This window comes from Arvicola amphibius, chromosome 4 (genome assembly GCF_903992535.2).
Source record: "Arvicola amphibius chromosome 4, mArvAmp1.2, whole genome shotgun sequence".
In the NCBI taxonomy this organism is placed as follows: domain Eukaryota; kingdom Metazoa; phylum Chordata; class Mammalia; order Rodentia; family Cricetidae; genus Arvicola; species Arvicola amphibius.
Window position 1 is genome coordinate 57,049,739 of NC_052050.1, and position 22,408 is coordinate 57,072,146.

General features: G+C 48.2%; 1 protein-coding gene across 1 annotated transcript in view; it reads left to right on the top strand.

The window, feature by feature from the left end:
* Positions 1-22,408, top strand: part of Hs3st3b1 (heparan sulfate-glucosamine 3-sulfotransferase 3B1) — a 37,031-nt gene that overhangs the window by 10,469 nt on the left and 4,154 nt on the right. The gene's annotated exons all lie outside the window — the stretch shown is intronic.

Below are 22,408 nucleotides of genomic sequence, written 5' to 3' on the forward strand. Positions count from 1 at the left end.
TAGGTTTCAGGAGTGTCTGTATTTCAGCCTGCTAGGATCACCTTCTTATCTCCTGGCTCAGTGTCTTGGGTAGGCCCCTCCCACTTGGTGTCTGTCTAACACCTGCCAGGCCAGGATGCCATCAACCCCGACCCCCTGCTCAGAGGCAGACATTTGGCAGAGGCAGTCCACGGGACAGAGAGAGAGCAGCCAGGCACACCGCGAGATCCTGTTTGCTGGTCCTGAACTTTTTATGCTTACCTCTTTCTGGTCCTCTAAAGTTCTATGTCTGTTTGGGGGGGGGGGGACATTGAATGCTCTCTCTCTCTCTCTCTCTCTCTCTCTCTCTCTCTCTCTCTCTCTCTTCCCCCCCCACTTGGGGCCTTGTGGGATTTGGGCAGTTACAGGGCAGGTTTACCACCAGTCATGCCTAGGTAATACTTCTCACCTCTGCCATTCATTCTTGATTTCCTCTGCCAAGTTTTGAACATCTAAACTGGATCAAGTAGTAAGTAGGCACTTAGTAAGCAAGCTGTTGTTTTCTGTCTGGGTCTTCAGGGAGCCCACAGTGTTGGCTAGGGTCAATTTAATAAGAAGCATAAGGAATAAAGAGAAATACAGCAGGACCAAGCAAAGGGCCCTACTATGTTGGGCTTTGAAGGGTGGATTTGAGTTTACTGGCAGATCATTAAGGAAGCTGTTAAGGTGTTCAGGGCAGAAAAAAAAAGGCCTGAGAGTCTTGGTAGAATACTAAAAGTTGGTCAGAGCACACAAGAAGTCAGAGTTTAGGCATGGGGAAGAGTTAGGCAGGGGAATCCTTCATTTTACTAGTCATAGGGAGTTTTCAGGTCACCAGATTCTCCTGTGTCAAAGATTGTCACCAGCCTTGTTTGAGCTATATGTCTGAATTCTTCCTATGGATCTCTGAGGGAAATGAAGTAATTTGATAGGTCAGGGCAGGCTAGACAGGAAAGTTGGTAGGCTTCACCCTGAGGTAGCTAGCACTAAGCCTGCTTGACCAGGCTTGCTCAGGCATCTTGGCCAGATGCTGTGTCCTCCCCAGTGTGGTCACCGCAGTGTCCATGCCCAGCTTTTGGGTACCTGAGTGCCCTCGGTTCATGGAGGTCTCCTCCGTCCTGGCTCTGAAGCTCTGTGGGAAAAGCCGTAGTCTATTATTCCCATCTACTCCAGACACCGGAATGTGTAAGGACACATGGGCCCTAGTCTGCTGTGGGCATGGCTGCCGGCGTCTGCCTGTCCTTTACCCACTTCTGTGGGTTTAGAACTCGGGCATGCCTGGACAAGACTTGTCTGCGAGCACGGTGAGCCAGGAGGCCAGTGAAGGAATGCCACATGGGCAGGGCCAACCTTCATTTCTAAGACTCAGACTTCTGAGGCCTGGAGAAGCCACATTGCCCTCTTTCCCACATGGCTTAGGCCTGTCCCTGCTTAGGCCTATCCCTGCCCTGACTTCAGAGTCACTCAGTTTGGTCTGGAACCTTCCATGAGAACATATAAAAGTGATCGCAATTGCTGATTGGCTCTGGCTTAGAACTACACCCTTTTATCTGGGGTTCTGAGGTTATAGGAGACCCCAGGCGAGGTGTAGCTCCTGGGTTGGGCTGCCCCACCCCTGCCTCCCTTCCCACCATCTCCTCCAGGGCATGACCACTCGTTCATTTGTAGTTATTTTGGGGATTGCATTTTCTTCCAGTTACAGCTGGAAACCCCAAAACAGGCTCCTGAGGATTCTGTGTTCTGAATTAAGAATATTTGCTGAGAGCGGCCAACTGCATATGGATGTTCTCTCCTTTGAAAAACTTTGAAGCCCCCTCTTCCTACCCATGTGGCCCCCGGTGGGGGAGGTGAGTTTGGGGGAGTAGATAGTGGGTTCTGAGGCTCTAATGTGAAAGGCTGAAGCAGCCAGTGGGGGTCACCAGTCAGGATCAACAGTGGGGCCCAGCACCTGGCAGGCCAAGGCAGGAGGCTCAGGAGTTGACGGCCAGGCTGTGTGGAGACATTGCCAAATATAGATCAGCAAAAAGCTGGCCTTTTGTTTTGCCATGTGACCTTTATACAGAATTCAATTCTTCTGTGTTTATGGCTCTTTTATTCGCTGTAGCAAATATTTGAAATCAACATAGTTGTCCATCAACGGATGGATAAGAAAATTTGGTGTCTATCTATATATCTACCTACCTACCTACCTACCTACCTATCTATCTATCTATCTATCTATCTATCTATGTATCTATCGATCTATCGATCTATATATCTATATACTATACTACCCAGCCATAAAGAAAAATGAAGTTAGATATTTGCAGGAAAATGATGGACTTAAAGTGTATAATATTAAGCAAGGTCACATAATCTCAGAAAGAGCAAGGTCACATAATCTCAGAAAGAGAAAGCTGCATTTTCTCTCTCATACACAGAACCTAAGTTAATTCTCTCTCTCTCTCTCTCTCTCTCTCTCTCTCTCTCTCTCTCTCTCTCTCTCTCTGTGTGTGTGTGTGTGTGTGTGTGTGTGTGTAAATAAATATCCGTGCGGATAAGAGTATCAATGTAGAGAAGGAAAGAGGAAAGGTTAAATATGAGGGGATGCGGGAAGACTGAATGCAAGTGATGGACAGGAGTCATGAAAGAGGATAGAAAGCGGATAGCTTTGCTAATTCTAACTCTCCCGGGTTTTTGGTTTGGGGTGGTGGGTAGGTATATAACACGTATTTGATTCTGAAAGTGTGAGGTTTAGTGTGAAACATCACAGCTTCTATTGAACGCTAGTTCTAACCGGATACGGATTCGTGAAGTCATATTGACTTTGGGTCTGGTTAATTATGGTGTGCGATCTGCTTATGTAGTTTCAAGTTTTTCTTCATAATGTTTATGAAAAAAAGAATTTTCCACTTGATGCTTGCATGTCAGTTGCGTGTTCTGGCTTGGAATTGTTGGGAATTTCCCCCAGTTCTAAAATCCATTTCTCATATATCCATAGAATAACTTACAGAATTCTCCCTGCCACCAGGGTGGTGGTGGCGCACGCCTTTAATCCCAGCATTTAGGAGGCAGAGGCCGGCGGATCCCTGTGAGTTTGAGGCCAGCCTGGTCTACATAATGATTTCCCGGACAGCTAGGGCTGTTACACAGAGAAACCTTGTCTCAAAAAACAAACAAAAACAAAACAAAGAACAAAAAAAGAATTCTCCCTGCCAGAGGTCTGCCTTGGGGACCAACCAAGGGCTCGGGAACAGGAAGGAATGAGGGCTTTTCAGCAGGGATTTTGTTTGTTATCTGGATGTCCCCTGGTTTGGGTTTTGTTCTTTATAGTTGCCGTCGTGTTTGAATGTGAGGTGCCCGCCCAGGCCCACGTGTGTGAACTTTTGTCCACAGCTGCTGCTGCCTGGGAGACTGTGAACCTTTAGGAGACGGAACCTGGCTGGAGGAAGTATTTTAGCAAGCTCTACTTCCTGTGTTGCCACCATGTTTCCTTCCAGCCAACTTCCTGTTCCTGCCACCATGCCTGTCTTGCCATGGTGGACTGTATCTCTTTGGACCTCGAAGCCACACAAGCCCTTCCTCCCTTCAGTCACTTTCTTTCAGGGTTCTTCCTCACAGCAGCAGCTCCCAGAGACTTGCAGCCTGATTTTTTTTTTTTTTTTTTTTTTTTTTTTGTAATTTACTGAGCACTTGCCTTTTGTTTCAAGGATATCACAGACCACCTTCTGACTAGCACGCTCTTGCCAAGATGTAAGGGTTCCTGCCTGCACCCTCCTATCACAAAAGGAGCTGTCTGCCTCCGGGCCTTTCCTTCTATAGGACTGTGTCCCCTTACAAGCCCTTCCTCTCTACAGTTGCTTCTCATCATGTATTTGGTCACAATGACAAGTGACTGAAGCAAGGTGACTAATGTAGACTCTCCTGGGCTTCTGTCCCCATGCCCCAGTATTCAACCTGGAAGCCAAAATGGTGGTTCTGTTGAACAGAGTTCAGCAGGGACTGAGCGGAAAAGAGGGTGCCCAGAATAAGAGGTCATGGCTCGAGAGCCTTCATGATGAAGACCCTCATCCTCAAAGAGGTTCTGTTGCTTGTTGGGATGGAGCCTGCCATTAAAGGAAAGCCCTGTAATTAGAAATTCTACTTCTAAATGGGATGGGCAGCTGGAGCAGCTGTAGACTCTGTGCTGCATTCCTGAGCCAGGGTACCCACCTGACAGTAAGCGGGTGACTCTGCAGGTGACCTCTGTATTGAGGGTGTGGTCACCACCCTTCTGTTTGCAAGGCCTGGGAATTGGTGCATATGCAGCTGATTCCCTCTTTACTGGCTCCGCGTTTTCAACCACACCCTCTTGGTCCCTTCCTTCTTTCTCTGTTTCTTTCTTTTTTAGTATTTATTTTTATTTCATTTGCATTGGCGTTTTGCTTGGATGTATGTCTCAGTGCGGACATCAGATCCCCTGGAACTGGAGTTACAGAGATGAGCTGTCATGTGGATGCTGGGAGTTGAAGCTGGGTCCTTTGGAAGAGCAGTCAGTGCTCTTAACCACTGAGCCATCTCTCTAGCCCCCCTCCTTCTTTCTTTCTGATCTCAATATCCCTTCATCCCGCCCCCCAATGACAAACTTCTTTCTGAGTACTGAACTCAGGCCCTTACACATGCTAGCCAAGTGTGCTATAGACATGAACCATCATCCTTAGGCCTCAGTACCAAACATCCTTAAGATGTCTACTCTAGCCAAGAGTAGGTAGTGCACGCCTATATTCCCAGCACAAGATAGGCAGTCAGGAGGGTCTCAATCGAAGGCTCCCTAGTGCAAACTCCACGTCAAAAGACAACAGCACAAAAGCTGTCTTTTCATTCTTTTGCACGGCACAACCTGTTTACTTTCACTTTTATCTAGCCACCAAAGGAGAGGCTGGGTCGGGGACAAGACAGATACAGGGGCCCAGTCAGTGGCTGGGTTTTCCCCAGGATCGCTGTCTCAACAGACACATCCACTCTCTGGTTTATAGCTAGGCTAATTTAATTTTCAGCTCAGAGGCCACCCCCCATTTGGTGGTAATCTCAGATAGTTAATGAGCTAGAAGGAGAGCCAGCCTATGGGACAGCGTCTCACTCCTCGCCTCAGTGGCTTAGCAGGGCTGATTTATTAGCCGTTTGTTCCCGGTGTGAGTGGGCCCAGGCAGTCTGGCACAGCTTCCTGATTCTCCCCTCTGCTAAAGACCAACTGAGCTCTGGCTTCTGGCCTTAGCTTTTGGACCTCTCTCTTCCTCTTACAGCTGGGGTGGAGTAGAAGGGAGGAGCAGAGCCCTGGACACAGAGAGCCTCAGACTGGCTCATCTGCCCAGCCAGCCTGCAGTGCCTGTGAAACTCCTCCAGCTCTTTATTTTAGAAGTATCTGCCTCCAGCCAAGCCAGCATCGAGCAATTCTGGCCTGAAATTCTGTCTCAACATTTGGGCAAGTGTTTGTCTTCTGTAGGACGATGACACACTTGAGAAAAGAGGGAAAGCCTGCGGTATGGAGCAGGAACTCGGGAACTGAGGTCGGCAAAGCTGCGGGCTTTTGGCTTTGTGACTACTGGCTTTAGGGAAGGCCATTTAGCTTCCACTTCTTATATTAATCTGTCTTATGCACGTGTACACACAGTCACACTCCGCTTAATGGTGTTCTGAGCGATGGCTCATTATGCCATCTCCTTTGTGTCAATAGCTGAGCACACTTAATACCCGGATGGTTCAGCCCAGGACCTGCTGAGGTCACATGGGACTCCTGTCACATATACAGCCTGCTAATAACCAACCCCTGCTGTACGCACATACCATCTCAGATATGTCCTCTCATGGACATGCATGTGTAATTCCATATATATATATACATATATATATGTATATATATGTATAAATATATATCCATGTTGTTTGTTTCATCATCACATGTGGTCCTTAGAAACAACATTAATTTTCAACCAAGCCCTTTCAGGTTTGATTGGCAGGTCGGGAGGGCAGAGATCTTTAGAAAGGAGGTTGGTGATAATGACTGGGTCAGAGGGTGCTGGTGTTGGTATTTGTACATTTTGATCTCATAGGTTAACTTCCCTGCTAACTCATTAACTATCTCAGATCACCAGCACGTGGGGAGTAGCCCTTCTTAGAACTATTGCCTTGGGGTGGAGATGACCCTAAAAACTCAGCATTCTAGAGTCTGACTTTTGCTTCTTCATTTGCCTGGTATTGGACTTGGGGACCAGGAGTCTGCCCTCCCTGAGCTGCATTGTCCCCATCTTTAAAAGGGAAGAACCAGAGGATCCCCTGGGGTCCATCCTTTGCTCACCCCATCTGCAGGGCTCCATGGTAATGTGGCTGATTAGAGTAAGCCTGCTTCTTCCTCGCCAGAGGCAGACTGCTGTGTCTTTGAGATTTGGCCAAATGGCAGACCTCATCCTTTCAAAGCTTAGTAAAACGCAGTGCCCCCAGCCTCACACAGAACACCTGAGAATGAGCTGAGCCTGTGGGCTTCAGGGTGGTGGGATCCGAACACTCGGACAAATCTGTCCATGTCCACTCTGGCCTGTTAGCACCTTGAGCAGGAGGTGATTGGCCAGCGGTCCACTGGTACACTGACAGCAGGAGCTCTTATCCTGTGTCTGTATACCCCCCAAACTGAGGAGCAACTTCCATTTATTTGCTGCAAAGAGGTCCTCTGCTTTCTCAGACTCTGTGACTCTGGCCCAAGGCATGGAATTCAGTCATTGTCATTAGCTTCTTTTTGGTTTTTGTCCCCCCCCCCCCCGCCCCATCCTCCCTACCCTCTTTTTGTCCAGCAGAAGGCTTGCTTTGTAGCGTAGCTCAGGATTTTCTTCATCTAGAAACCTCCTGCCCTCAGGTTCTGGGCTTATCCCACCATGTCTGGGCTGCATATCCTCTTTGCCTGCTGTAATATTTAATGAACCTCATTTCTGTTCTTCACAGACAGGAGCTCTGGTGGCTATGCCTTCCCCTTTATGACAGATGGTATCCTCAAACCATGAGAAAAAAAAAACAGACCTTTCCTTCCTCTTTTTTTTCTTTTGCAGGGGGAGGGGGTGAGTTTTGAGACAGAGTTTCTCTGTACAGCAGTCCTGACTGTCCTGGAACTCTCTCTGTAATCCAGACTGGCCTCGAACTCATGGAGATCCACCTGCCTCTTCCTCCCGAGTGCTGGGATTGAAAGCTAAAGATGTGCGCCACCGCCACCCACCTTCTTTCTTAACCTGTTCTTAAAGCAGCAGTGAAGGCATGACTCATCCACAGCCTTGTGGAGATAGGGTCACACTGAATGACACTAGCCAAGGAGACTGGAGCAGGGCCTCTTCACACAGTGCTTGGTCCCTCCCGGGCTGTCTGTCACTTGGGCATTTTGACACCTCAGGATGACAAGTTAACTCTGTGCATTTAGCAAACCCAGGGGAGCTTTCAGTTTGATTTGTTTCCCAAACGTGCTAATGGGGCTGAGGAAAGCCAGGCTCTGATCCCTCCTTTAGGTGCTGTTTACTTATGGGCTTAGTGTGTGTTCTCAGCCCAGGGACTTGGGAGTGGATTCCCAGGGGAGAGCCTGGCGACACTTAGAAGTTTGATCTGGCTTTGTCAGAGCCCGGAGAACCCGGAGGCTCAGTGGCGCCTCTCTGAGGGAGGCAATCACTGACTCACGCCGGACACCCCCACCCCCGATATGCCCAAATGGCTTTGCAGCAGCTTGATAGCCTAGAATCGGGTACGACATTGGTCTGCTGTCTGTTTCTGTCTGTGTTCATTCTTGGGCCAAGAGCCCGAATCTTCTCAGCCAGTGTTCTTTCCCGAGTGACTCCATCCTCAAAACTTCTGGGGAAGGGACACTGCTCCTTCTCAGGTGGATGAATTCAGAGCACACAGGTGCTATACTCTCGGACAGTTTCCTTAAGACTTTCCGCCTAGCTCTTCTGGGGCAGCTTTCCCCTCTTCCAAAGTTGTTTTAGAATGAGTTGACCATTGCCAGCACACCACTCCCCAGCCCCGCTCCGGCACATGCCTTTGGGCTCACGCCAGCCATTTCATTTATTTTAATATACTTTCTTGGGAAGGTCCATAAAGGGTTTGGTGTGTGTGTGTGTGTGAAGCAAAGCATATAGAATATGACACTAAAAGGTGTCCAATAGCAAGTGATGCAAAGAGGAATCAGGAATTAGCCTCATTTGGTGCCTCTGCTGCAGGTGCCTACGGCTTTTCAGGCTTCGGAGAAGGTGAGCTGCAGCCATGCAAGTGCAGAGTCTTGCTGTGTAGCACAGCTCTGGATTTTCTCCAACTCAAAATCCTCCTGCCTCAGGTTCTACGGACATGCCACCATGCCTGGCTATACACCCTTCTTGCTTGCTGTAATATTTAATGACCCACATTCTTCACAGACAGGAGCTCTGGTGGCTATGAATTCCCCCGTATGATGGACGCCTGACTGGGCGAAAGAAAGGATGACTGTTCTGGTACTGAGACCGGAGGCTGGCTGCTGGCATACACACAGCTAAACCTCAAAGTTCATCCAGCTTTTTTTGTTACAGGATAAGAAAAGGAAGAGAGAGATGACAGGAGAGGGGAGGAAGGAAGGAGAGGGAAGAAGGAAGGGCTATGACTCATGTTCCAAGACAGATAGACCAAGACCACACGAAGGGTTTTATCTCACCCATTGTTAGTGAAGGAAACAGGCGAATCTTACCACTTTATGGGAAAAAGTCAAAGGATTTGTAAGTTTCCTTGCAATAAAGGAATATTGACATAAATTTACAAATGGACAATGAGCTTTGTCAGGGAGAGGTGGGAAGGAAGATCCATGCAGCGTGGGCCCGAGGCTTGATCTGCATCTCCATGTTCAAGACTTTCCACCCTGCTGGGAATTCCCAAGTCACCAAAGCTCGAATCTTAACAATGTAGTTTTCGAGTGGAGACATCTCTTAATGTTTTCTTCTTAGTCCTTTAAATTTTTTTTCAATTTCTTTCTGTCCTTCTGTATTTATATATTTATTTTATACTAGTCTTTGGCAGACCCATGGTACTGATAATCAGTTAAAACCTCAGATCTTTTGAAGACCCTCCTGGTGTTGGTGTCTCCTGCACCCCTAAGATGTCATTTCATGCTACTCATCTCCTGCATCGTATGACTTCTCATTGGCTCCGAGGCCAAAGGCAGATTCTACCTGCCGCCTGTTTGTTTACTCTTCGTCCCTCTAACAATCATTCATTCTTGTCAGAGTGCAAGCAAGATGCACAGCCCGGCCTTGGGACTCTCTGGGGACAGTCATGGCAGATGGACAAAAGCTACGGCGGGGGCGGGGCTTGTGTGCTCTTTTGGGGGGTAGCGGTTTCTAAAGGGACCCAGGGCTGCATACAGATCATTAGGTTGTTCCTGGAGGTAGAAGGTCTCAGGGGAGCAAGGAACATCATTATGCCTGGAAGAAACAGCTCTGAGCTGGACTGAACGGTTGGGGAGGGAACTGCTACAGAGCTAGCTCTCTCAAAGACTTCTAGTACTTCTCACTTGGAGAAAGGCCATGTGGCCAGCGAGCATTTGGTAGTCATGCTTAAAACGCAAGGAAAGGCTTAGAAGGTTTTGAGATTTGCCTTTTAAAAAGACATCTGCAGAAACAGCAAGTAGACGTGATGGGCAGGGTGGGGGATGGCAACCTCAGTTTGCTTCCCAGCATCGATGGGGAAGGAAGCAAGAGACAGTTCCTTCTCTGAACCTGGTGTTCACAGGTAATCTCAGCAGCTGGAAGGCTGAAGCAGAAGGATCATGGGTTCTGGGTCAGTGAGGGCTGCAAAAACAAGATCCCGTTATTGAGAGAGACAGGAGGATATGCAGTAAGAAAGAAAGGGAAAGAGAGGTAGAAATTCCTTTCCTGGGACAAAATGAGTTCTCATGGCCTGACAGTAGAAATTCAGGGTGCCTCAAATGGCATGTTTTACCATCAACACGGTGACATATGCTTTTATCGTCATAGAACACTGTCGTGAATCAGTGCATTTCCGGATACACTCCTGGGGACATCAGCACAGCAGGCAGGGGTAGGAGGACTCTGTTATAGGTCTGAGATGCTATCTGATGACATTCTTTCTTTGGGGGTTGGTGGCATGTGGTGGCGTGCTAAGTTAATACATTCTAGAGGTCTTATCTGATAATCAAAAGAATATCAGTCCAAAAGTAGAAGTGAGCAATAATTGGCTACCGAGAATAAAGATAGCCCAAGATTATTTAGGCTTTTAATCTGCATCATTTCAACTTCTAGTCACAAAATTCAAGCCAGTCAGTCTCCAGTCTCCGACATAAAGTGTGGCATTTTCCAGGAACGTAGTTTCACCCTCGTGGGTTCTTTTCCCCATCTTGAGCCATATGGGATTGATTCATTGGGAGGCTACATAAGCACTACTCGTGGGGAGGTTTCCTGCCTATAAAATAGCCCTCCCAGAAGTTGCCTCACTAACTCATCCTCCGTGGAGGTCCTGCTGTTTAAATGACAGTCTGTTCTCCTCTTGCTACTGTCCCAGTCTTGATCATCTTGGTCTGCCATCGCCTGATAGATGCCTGGGCATGCAAACTGATGTTGAGAAGAACCTGGACAGAATGGGGCATTCCTTTAGCCATCTTCTTCACTGTTACTAATTATAGCCTTTTATGAGTTTGAACCAGAGGGCACAGCTTATTACCGGCCGACACTTGCTGGCTGTTTGCTCATGCCTCTCAAGTAGCATAGATTCTCTGATCTCAGAGCACACTTCCTCTTTGCTCTTGATTGACATTCAAGCCCGGGACCTTCTTAATGTTGATGGCCTCTTAATGTAATTGTGTCACTTAATGTAATGGGAGTGGTGATACATAAATGTGTCATCTTTGAGAGTTGGAGACTGAGGCCTCATGGTAATTTATCCTTCCAGGTTGCCCCCAATTCTCTTTACATGTCTGCCCCATGACCTTCCATTCTGAGCTGTAAGCATAGCTCACTGCTTCCTTTTGGATTCCTTGACAGCTTGCAAACGCTCACTAGTATTTTGCTATCTTATTTCGAAGATAGATATCTTTAAAATTCACAGACTAGGGGATGGAGAGTTGGCTCAGCAGTTAAAATCACTGAGTATTTTCCCAGAGGACAGGGTTCAATTTCCAGCACCCACATGGCAGCTCACAACAGTCTGTAACTCTAATTCCTGGGGTCCCAACACTCATGGCAAAACACCAATGCGCACAAAATACAAATAAATACGTTAAAAGCAAAAACAATTCCATAGTCTAATAAGTATAAAGCAAAATATGGGAGGCAGTAAGATGATGAGATGTCATAAAAATATTTTGCTTTCAGATATGTAGGCTTAGGACTCAGCGGTTCGGAGCATTGCTTGTTCTTCCAGAGGACTGAGTTCAATTCTCAGCACCTACACGATGGCTCATGTCTGTAACCACAGTTGCAGGAAAATCCAATATGCCTTCTGACCTCCAGGAACACCAGACAGGAAAGCAGTGCACAGGCATCTAGTAGGCAGAACACCCAGATTAATAAAACAAGACAGGTATTACAAACCAGATACATGGTCTTTTAAAGATAAGTTACCCGGTTAGTTTTTCAGTGAGCCTTGTGCAAGGCAAAGAGCTAATCTCTTGTCATCCTTGGCTCCCTCAGTAACTGTGGTCACACTGGATTTCCTTGTTGTGGCTACTTTTGTTCTCTTGGAGTGGGTGTGGAGGCAGGGTGAGGATGCTCGCTTTTGAATGCTGAGGAGATGAAGGAGATTTTATCTCAGAACTCACCAGTTAGGCAACACCACCTTCTAAAGAGTTTCCATAGGATACAGTCAGTGATGACGGGACATAGTCAGATCCTGTACAATATTTAGCAATCGCTTCAGCCAGCAACAAGCTCTCCCTTTCTTCTGTCTTCCAATGTGAAATATACCTAGCAAATTGGAGTCTGTAGTGGTCTGTTGAAAATCCACTGGGCTTCTAGAAATCATGGTTGACTGCAGCAATGGAAAAGTGAGCCCGTATGGGGTGGGGAATCTTTTTCTTCAGCTGAAGGCCGACTCTAGGGAGCTTCCAATCATAGTAAGCTGAAAGTGGTCTCTCACCTAGGAGGAGCCTGGCTGGGGCTTCCAGTGGCTGTTAACCTAAGAGCTTTCCTTGGTCAGCTTCAAGCACACAGACAGACCAACCAGGATGTAAACCAGAGGGAAGCTGTGCAAGATGGGAAACCCACCTGGTCCTTGGTCCTCAGTCAGCAGTGTTTCCAGGTTTTGCACCTCCTGAGTCGTTGTGTTGGAAAGTGTTTCTCTTGTTTTCTAGGATGTTCTTGAGTCCTTTAAAGTCAAGTGATAAGAAGACTGGACTTGCACTCACTATTCTGAACCTGCCTTCCTTGTAGACTTTTGGTTGGTAAACAGAAAATGGTGGGTGGGAGGGTTGCTTGCTGAACAGAAGGGGTGGGGGAGGGTTAGCCATTATCTCTTACTTAACTTCCCAGGATGGAGAAGGGAGCTCACTGGTGGCTTGGATTATGACTTTTCACCAGCCTCTCATGGACCTCTGTCGCCACACTCCTATCTGCTGTATTAAAAGCTGCTCCTCCCCATGTCCTGCCTCCCTTATCTTTATGGCTGTCATCCTTCCTGGGACTGAGAAAGGGAGGAAAGGGGCTCCAGGAAATCAGGACTATTTCAAATGTTTGTTTTTAAATCAGTCTTTGAACTGAAGTACTGAACCCGTGCAGTGTCTGTGCCTTTCCAGTTGTCCATCCCTCACCCCACAGCTAGGAGCCATCAGAGGGAATGAGAGTAGCCTACCCCACTCACCCACCTTGAGAGAATTCTGTTGCTTTCAGAGCTCATCTGCCTACAAACTATGTTGGATAGGAGGAGGAGAAAGAAGAAGAAGAAGGGAGGGAGGGAGGGAGGGAGGGAGGGAGGGAGGGAGGGAGGGAGGGAGGGAGAAAGGAAGGGAGGGAGGGAAAGCAAATGGATGTTTCTATTTCACAGACCTGGACCACGACCTCTTTTCTTGCTACGACAACCAGACAGCTTACAAGTGGGTGCCTAGATCTGAGGTTATCTGACACTGACCTTCCCCAGTCACATCTCCTGCCATCTCTCTGATTCCTCTCCCACTTATAAGTACGCAGCCATCGAATGTTGATGGTTTCGCTTGTAATCCACTAGCTTATGCCAACCCAGTGCTGGTAGTAGGGGAAGACAGATGTGAAGGCCATTGTCAGGGTTACTTACACAACTTGTAAGCTGTGTAGAGAAGTTGGCTCTCTGTCCTGCCCTGTGTATCTGGGGTCAGGTGGGGTGGGACCTTACTCGGCAATTTCCATTGGCTCTTTGTTGACCAGGAATGCCCAAGGGGTCTGCATACACACACACACACACACACACACACACACACACACACACACAGAGCAAACTGCCTAAGCTCAACTCCTAATAGGAAGGTGAAGTCACAGGACTGGGTCTGCACCCACCCTGGGTATTTCTGACCCTAGGGACCAATCACTGTGTGGTGAAACTCTGCAGGTAGAATCTTGGGCCATTCTTTTCTCTCTTCTGGGTCTCTCTCTATTTTTTCTTTTGCTTTTTCTTTTGCTTTTTGTAGTCTGCTGTCCAGAAGAATCTTCTGTCTTTTTTCCTAATGATTTTAAGGTTTCTTTTCCCAGGGAAACAGGACACAGACCCCTCAGCTTTTGCAAGATTTGCCCCTCTTCAGGCCTCAGTGAGACCCAGTAAACAGAAACAGAAGCCTGGGGATCTGGAACACAAAAGCCCATTAGCTTTTCACTCCCCTTCCAAGGCCCAGCCCCTTCCCGGAACAGGAACCACCCCTTTTGTGAGCTGGGCCTAAAACCCAGGCAAAGGCCTCAAGGAAAGGGGGCTCCAGCTGCCCGGCAGTGAGATGCTCATTCGCACCCCCCCCCCCCCAGCATTGAGAAGCTTTTCTTTCTGAGCAGCATTGAAACTCCAGGACAATGGAGGCCAAATCCTTGGGCAAGGGTTGGGGCCGGGGCTGGGGAACTATCCTTTGTTATTTCTCTTCTTTCCAATCCATTACCTTAAAAAAAAAAAAAAAAAAAAAAAAGTGAAAGCACGAAAGGACCTGTGAACTTTTAAAGAATCATGACATCACTTCCGCAAGACCTGAAATCTAGACTATTTACAGTTTCATTTGAAATTATTTTAAACTCTCCCAGAGGAGTGCTTTGATATGCAAACATATCCCCTAAAGGGAGACATTTACTTACGGAGATGTGACCCTTTGAAGGGGCTCAGCTGCGGTGGGCTCCAGACCTCTGCGGAAGTGAGAGGGCCCAGATGAAGGTCCCCACTGACAACTGATAGCATGGTCCTCCTCCACCAAATGGAGCCCCCTGGGAAGAAAGAGGAGTGTGCCATAAAGAAAGGATCCCCCTTCAGCTTCTACTTCTCTTTGGCTGTCTGTCCCGGCATACTCGGACTAACTTTGCTAGAAGAGTTTCTTCCCCAGCCCTGGCTGGGACTGGCTTCCTGTAGGATAAGGGAGGGAGGACAGACCTCTCCTGAGTGTGACTTCACATACTGCCAGGTCCAAACACAGCAGAGAATCTGGGGCAGCCTTCTTCAGGTGGGGGACAGGCGTTCAGAGAGGAGTGTTTTCTCACAGGCCTGCCACTGCGGCCGGCTGATCTTGTGACGGGGACAGATGACCTTGGTGCGTTCTGCTTGCCTTAGAATTTCTTTTGGAAAGCGCTGGAGCATGCCTGCCTGGAGCACCCCTTGCCCTCTGTGCAAACCCTTCTGTTCCATTGGGAGTTGCTGGAGCTTTTAGGGGGTTACCCTTGTAGAAGGCAGTTGAGTTACAGGGGGTGTGCCTCTGAGCAGGATATTGGCCTTCCCCTACCCTCTCCTCACTTTGAGCCTCAGGTGCAATCCTCCACAGCCCTGAAGTTCTGTCTTGCTATAGGCCTAAAGGCAACAGGGCCCCTGAGATGGAATCACTGAAACAATGAACCAAACCTTTCTCCCTGTAAGTGGTTGCTCTCCAGTGATTCGTTGCAGCTATAGAAAGCTGTCCCCACTGCTTTAGTGTCCTAGCAGGTTTTCCTGCCCCTAAACACCTCCCACCTAGTCATCCCTCCCTCCCTAGACCCCTAGGACTGCTAAACTTGTGTTCATGATTTGCCAAATACCCCCCCCCCCCAAAAAAAAAATGACTCTTGGTTTCCTTACCCACATTTAAAGGCAGCTTCCTCCTTGCTGGGATTTCCTGGGGAACTGGTTTTTTCTTTGGAAAGGAGTGTGGGACACAATCTTCCTAGAAACCTTGGTTCTTCTGTTCCGTGTCTATGAACTGGCACAGGCCTAGACATGATCTTCCTGGAAATGCTAAGCAGGTGGGACATCGGCTTCCTGGCATGGGCCTTGAGTTTTTGGTCAGAACTGTGGGACTGAATGGGCAGAGCCATTTTGGCCTCTTCTGCTGGCTGATTGACAAGTATGGAACCCAAGGCCTGCGAATTTGGGGATATAGCACCACGAGGTTGTACTGAGGAGAGGTAGAGAGCCCCATAGAATAACCTTACTTCAATACTTCAGAAACTACACCTATTTTATGAATACACATGTTTAGTGACCATTTTCTCATTTTACTTGTGTTTTACTGGTATTGGGGACTTGGTAGTCTTTCGTCCTGTATTGGGGGACACGCCAAGCCATGGTGGGTAAATGCCAGCAACACAGGAAGCTGCAGGATGGTGGGTCTGTCAACATTCTTAGTACTGGACACGAGTGAAATTTTTTTTTCCTATAATTTTAAAAAGTAAAACTTTTAAAAGAAGACACAAGTCTTCATGGGCATTCATAAAACATGGAGTATTCCTGTAACTGAGCAAGGATGTGATTGCCTCTGGGAGAGGAAGAGGGATTCCATAGCCCCTGCCTGCTCAGCTCTCCTCAGTTGACTGAAGACCAGACCTGACCCACACCAGCGTCGGCTCTGAAGGCCATTAACTCACATCAACTGTTTTGTGTGACTGTCCAGCATCTGTCAGACTACAGCAAAGGCGTTACGCCCATTTTAATAATCTTCTTTTTTGCCGTGTCATTTCCCCATTCAAGCAGGAAATTCCACTGCTGGATGGTCAGACGGGGAGGGGTGGGGTATGGGGGGGTATTTCTAGAGGAAAGAAAAAGGACAAAGGAAGAAAATTGGGGCAGCATTTGGAGCTCGGAAACATCAAACTCGGTGCTTTGTAGAACTTTTCTGATCCATTCTCATTTCTTACTCCCTCGGGCTTTGTTTTTAACAACTTGCTTCCAGCCAGTCCTACTAGGGCTTAGGTTGGTGCTCGTGAACCCTGAATCTCTTCTGGGGAAACAACCAGCATTCACGGATTCTTCTTCTGCGCCGAGTTCTCCAGTCTGCAGATAATAGCATGGAGCAGTTGATACCTCACCCTAGGCTAGGACTCTATTTGTCCACTTTATCCTCCCTGTGTGAATATTAGAAGGGATGACCAAGCCTGCTCATGCAGGCCTGTAGGTCCAGTGGCTTCAGGAGCTGAGGCAGGAGGATCACAAGTTCAAGACCAGTCCAGGCACCTTAATGACACCCTGCATCAAAATAAATAGAGGGTTTAGATTATAGTTCAGTGATGGAACATTTTCTTAGCACAGGCCTGACCCTGGGTTTAATGTCTAGCATCACCACCAAAAGGGGCAGTGAAGACAGCTCAATAGCCTTTTTTTCCTTCCCTCCCCACTCCTTCCTTTTTTGTTTGGCTGCTATAACTGGCCTCTCACTGGACGCAATCCTCCTGCCTCAGCTTCACAAGCGCAGGGGTTCCAGGCATGCACTACCATGCCCATGCCCAGCTCTAGTGGCCAATTTTTACATTCATTTGAATTCTATGGGACTTGAAGAAATAGGGGTTTGCACTACCTGCTTTGAGAAAAAGCACGAACAAGGTGACGGAGAGTTGATTCTTTCTTCGGCTTGTCACCATGTGCTCTGACTTTTGGCAAGGAAAAGAGATGCCCCTCTTGGATTTTCTGTGTCCCATGAGTAAGGATGCTGCTTTCCTGGCGGCAGTTTCGGTGTGCCCCCCTGTGGCTTTTTGCTCATGATCTGATCTGTGTGTGGGGAGAGAAAGAGCAATTCATGACAGGAAATACCTTTGTTTCTGTTTGCAGGAAGCCTGCATATTTGTATGTTCTTGTCTGCAATTTGGAGACCACCATGACACACAGCCTTACTCCTATAAAGTATAACGACAGCTGAGAGAATGAGATCCTCTTCCCACCTGACCTCTGGGACTTTGGCCCAAATAGTCTTAGATTGACCAAACAACTTGTATTTCTGCTCACAGTATTGTACCTGATGCACACTTTTAAAAAGATTCATTTCAATTTGTGTATGTGTGCATAAATATGCATGAGTATGTGTGTGCATGCTCTGTGTGTGTGTGTGTGTGTGTGTGTGTGTGTGTGTGTATACTAGTGTTCTCGGGGACCAGAAGAATGAATTGGAATTGGATCCCCTAGAGCTGGAGTTACAGGCCGTTGTGGGCTGTTTCCTGATGTGGGTGCTGGGACTCGAACTCAGACCCTTCCCAAGGCATCACACACTCTTGACCACAGAGCTATCTCTTTTGTTTGTTTGTTGAGACAGATTCAGATGACACAAACCCAGACTGGCCTGGGATTCACTATGTAGCCAAAGCTGCCAGCTGTCAGTCCAGAGTACCGGGATTTTCAGTATGTACCGCTGTCTTTTCTTGACAGTAGCCAGTGGGGGGGGGGGGGGAGGGAGGAAGGGGAGCACCACAGTGCACGAGAGTCCAAGGTCACAGATGCCGCATCCTGTCTGCACAGACGAATCGTTGGAGAGAGTCTTGTGCTGGAGCGCTGCCCAGCCAGGGTCTCTGGTTCATGCAGTCTGTGTGGGTGGAGCACAGGCATTTAGTCTTGTTAAACCACCCTCAGGGGTTCTGATGTGCACCTACAGGAGAACCTGGCCAGCAATGAGACACACATGACTTCCTTGTAAATATTCCCACACGGTCTCAGCCCACGCCCCTCTAAGCCCGCCTAGCCTGCAGTGTACGGCTCTCAGATCCAGCTATGGGTTTCTCCAGGAGTTCCTGAGCATCTATCTCTAGGCTTTAAGATAGGGTAACAAGTTTGCCTTGCTCTGCAGGTTTCACTGGAGGAACTGATCCTTTCTGCTCTCGGTCACTGTTTTCGTGGGAGGCACACAAGCCAAGACAGTGTCTCCCAGGCCGTCCTAAGGGGCTTTTGTACATAATTGCTATGGGTAGTGTCTCTTTCTTAGCCTTGGACTGAGAGATCTGTTCTCAGCTTCACAAGAGTCGATTCCTGATGTGTACCAGGTTTTTGTGCTTTCAGAAAGGTGTATTTTCCCACCCAAGTGGCAAAGAGGAGAGGAGGGGCTGAACCAGGGGTGCTGGAGGGCAGTGGCTGTTTGGAACCATGGGTGATTTTCCAGGTACCATGAAATGCAGGTAACAATGGGGATATGTGAGCCAAAGAGGCTTATTGTTTCGAAATCTAACTCCTATTTGGACAATTATGATCAGCAGTGGGTCTGATTGGGACTTAAGTATCTGCCATTAAGATTCTAATCTGTGACCCAGAGGTATTGAGTCTATGAACACAGAGGTATCTAAAGAGAGACATGCCAAGCTCTGTGCACTCTTGTTCAGACACAGGGATGTCTGAAAGGGAGACTGGGGATGGGTGGGATGGGGTGCACCAGCAGTCCTGGCTCTGTGACCCACATATCACCCCCTCTGCTTTAGACTCAGCTTCTTCATAAGTAAATTGGGGATTACAATACCTACCTCAAAGGCCTGTGGTGAGGGATTAAATCAAATAATGCCTGTGAAAGTTCCTTTGTGAGTTTCCAAATCGCAGCATAATTATTAGCTGGGACTATCCATTTGAGAGACTGGATTTCATAATGAGCAGCTCAATTACCCCATGGGATGTGCTTCTGTGGGGGCCAGCCTGGGGATGCAGTGACCTCTGGGATGCCTGGGGTGGGCGGGCAGCCCACTCCAAAGGGCAGCTCTTGCCTTTGACTGCCAGTTTATCCTTTCTCCTCTGACTCACTGTTGAACTCAGGAAAGCTGTGGAAGGGGTGTGTGTGTGTGTGTGTGCACGCACGCATGTGCAGATCCTGGCTTCGGAACCTGCTGGTGGAGTTGGGGTGTAGGGAAAAGGACAGATCCAAGTAGAAGGAAAGGGCTTCCCTGTAAGCACCTAGAAAGTTCCATGGAAGGGGTTCTTCGTATTCTTGCTTAGTGTAACAAGGGTTCAGGGCTTGACTAAATTTGAGTCAGATCTCTGAGTCTTCCCTTAGGCCTACCTATAGCTGTGTGTGCAGGAGATCAATGCCAGGTCTGTCAGAACCCCAGAGTTTGATCTAAATGGGCCTGGAGTCTGCAAAGGGGGCCCTGGGAGCATTCGGTGGAGGAGAACCCAGACACACTCACTTCTGACTACCTGCTGTCTGCATCAAACTCACTGGGGAGGGCAGCCTCAGATTCCACCACACCAGGGACTGAGTGTCACAGTCACCTGAAGTAGGTGCCCTGGCTTTGTTATTTTAACAACTCTCAAAGTCCCGAAGCTTGAGGAGTGTCCTATGGGGCATTCCTGGAGGCAGGGGTTTCCCCAGTCAACATCCCCCCCCCCACTCAGTCTAGCAGACTAGCTAGTGTTCAGGCACATGAAGTGTCCATAACTCGGGGACCTTGTCACGGAGCCACCGTTCCCTTCTACTGCTCCTACTGTATGGCTTCCTACTTGCAAATGACATTTGGAACGCTTTGCTCAGTTACCACCAGGCCCTCCTAAGAGGTGCTGTGGGACCAGGCAGACTGAGAGCAGGTCCTTGTATCCATTGCTGTCTGTGGGCAGAGCTGGCTGAGTGGCCAGTGCTCTGTGTGCAGAGATGCTCTACTCCAGCTTGCCAAGCCCCTGGCAGAAGGTGATGGGTAGCATTTTTCTAGTGCCAATGAGCTACCGTCAGTCTGGGTACCAAGGTCAGCTTCCCGGTTTCCTAAACACCTGTAAGAGCAGGACACCATCCTTGCCGTCAGCGTTCCTCTGAGGATGCTGTCATGGACGGGCACGTCACCCATCCAGGATTATACACTCCTTAAAACATTGTGGTCTTGAGAGCTACACCAGGCAGCCAGACTTCAAAGTCTATGTCAGGTCAGACTGGCTCTCTGAAAGCAGGCAGATGTCACCCTCAGTCCTCTCATCCCGAGTGGCCTGGCCACCCTGAGGTGGGACGGGGGGGGGGGGGGGGGGTTACGGGGACAACGATGACGGTACCCGATTGCCTCTCAACATGGCCATCTTGCTTTTATTTTGAGTCTGGATTTCTTATAAAGCCACCCAGTCACCGCTAGCTCAGCACAGAGAAGAAACCTGGCCCGTGTCTGAGCTGACCTGCTTTTTAGAGACTTGCTAAGTAAGTTGAGAGCTGGGACTCTTTAATCCTTGATTACCTTAGCCTGATGGCACCGCTACCCTACACTAAGTGGGCAAAGTGGGTTAATCTGGCTTTAGCACCCACCGGGGCTGTGCGGAGCTTCCTCTGGGCTGGGCAAAGTGTGCTGCTGGTGTGGCATTCCCAGTGGGCTTGTCCTGGAAGGAGCCGTGCTCTCCGGCAAACCAAACTTTCCTTCTTATGTAATAAAGTTTATGCTGTCATCTCTAAAAATGCACTGGGATTACTGCCGTGGGCAGTATGATGCCCTGAAATTAGACATTTAGAATGTTCTGCCTGGTGAGAAGGACATATTTACCCCCCCCCCCAAAAAAAAAGATGCGAAAATTGTCCTTTTTTTCCTCTCATTTGTGCCCAGGTGAAAATCAATCAGGATCTCCACCCCACAGCTAACAGGTGTCTTAGATCTGTGACCAAATCTAGTACCTGGTTGTTTCCTGTACCTGCTTTGATACAGCTACACTGGCAGGACTCATGTGCACAGGAATAATAAATAGTGGGGCTGCAGTGATATTATCAGGCATGTACCAGACATGGTGAGCATGTCATGTATACTCTAAGCATATTGATTAGTGACTATTTTATCTTTATTGAACCCCCAGGAGGTAGCTACTGCTGTTTCCATTTTTACAGATGAAGAGCTTCTCCCCAACCCATAAGACAAAAACACACAGCAAAGCCAGGAGCTGAAACCTAGACCTGACCTCCAGACTCACAGCCACCAAGCCTTAAGCTAAACCCTCGTGGCTCTGAAACCCTCCTTTAATTCTCTCAGACAACTCAGCAGGTAGATGGAATTACTCCTGTTTTGCACATTAGGGCACTGAAGCTCAGAGGCGTTAAATAACTCATCTTCTGGCTACAGAACTGTTAAGCAGTAGAGCGGGGGTTCCAAGTTCAGCTCACTCACACTGGGAAACAAAGCTCAGAAGTTTGCCTTTGATATTTCCAGTTGGGCCTTACCTATCAGCAAGACCACTTACCCGTCACTGTTTATATTTATTTAGTGGATAGCTGCTATGATTCTATGCACCATGTTAAGTGTTAGGAATCGAACAGAGTGTGTGTGTGTGTGTGTGTGTGTGTGTGTGTGTGTGTGTGTGTGTGTGTGGAGGCTTTTTAGAATTGCCCCTACATCTGGCCATCTCATCATAGAAGGATGTATCACTCAGATCCTTCCTTTCTCTCTGTCCTTCAGTCTGCCACTGCAGAGACAGGCGCGGCTGTATGCCATAGTCTCATTGGCCTCTGCCACCCTCCCTACCCAGAGTTTCCTGAGTCTTCTTCTCCCATGTTTCCCTTTGCTTGTCTTTGATGGGTGCTGTTTTACTCCCTAGAGCTTCTTCATCGAAGTTACTGGGAATGTCCTCAAGTAGACAGGATCCAGACTCTTCAGTCCTAGGTTCAGGGCTTGGCTTCCACCCACCCGGCTTCACAGCTGTCTCAGCAGGGTCACATAACAAGCTATGGAACAACCCAAACTACTACAAGTGGCTGCTAGTTTACCTGCCTTGTATCCAAGGTGCCCCATCACTAACTTATGTAGTTAGAATGATAATCATTTACTGATGCAAAAACCCAACCCAGATACCATACCCGGTGTTGACTGTGCCAACACTGTTATCTGGTACTTTTGGTGAAACTCATCCTCTGGTAGATATCTTGTAACTATTTGCCCTAATGGAACCTAAGATATTTTTTGGAAGCTTCTCAAATTGTGTCTTGAGATTTTCACGTGGTACGTTTCCGTCCATTTGTACTGACTTCATCGAGTTTTTGGATAAAGCCTGCGTGGTCGCGTTTCTGGTGCCCAAGACTGTCTGGGCTTAGTGGGCATGCGAAGGACTGATGGACAGGGGCCATTTCCGA